Here is a 587-nt window from a genome sequence, read left to right as displayed (position 1 = left end):
CAAACCTACATCCATTAAAACCTTCAACTGCTCGACTTCCAGCTGCAACAAAGATTCAAATAAAATCAGCTGACGCCCTCGGTACGGCGGGGGTGGGGTGGTGGAGCGGCCTTCAGGCCCGGGAATAAAAAATAATCCACAATAACAGCAGCAGATTAAGTACTCAGCAACAGTACTTCAGTACAAGTAATAATACTTTTAGTCAAAAGTTACTCAGTGAAACATCGACTCAAGTATTGAAGTACTATTAAAAATACTAAAGTATTCAAAAGTAAAAATCTAATCTAATATCAGAACATTTCTAATTTTCAGAGTAATTTTATAAAAAAATTGTAACTTTCAGAAAGCTGTAGAAATTCCTGCTATAGATTCTATACCACCTGGAAAGGACTGCAGCATAGAATTACCACAAAGAAATAAGGACAGATATTTAGATATTTTTTTCTTATTTAAAAATAAACCAAAAAGAAAACAGGAGAGTCTTGATTGGACTGATTTCTTTAAACCAGATTCTGTGTTCTGGTTCTAAACAGGATTCCTGATCGGACCAACTGGACAGACCAACTGGACGGACCAACTGGACGGAC

Source organism: Cyprinodon variegatus, unplaced genomic scaffold (assembly GCF_000732505.1).
Source record: "Cyprinodon variegatus isolate N-32 unplaced genomic scaffold, C_variegatus-1.0 Scaffold24, whole genome shotgun sequence".
Taxonomy (NCBI): Eukaryota; Metazoa; Chordata; class Actinopteri; order Cyprinodontiformes; family Cyprinodontidae; genus Cyprinodon; species Cyprinodon variegatus.
This window is presented reverse-complemented; position numbering follows the sequence as displayed.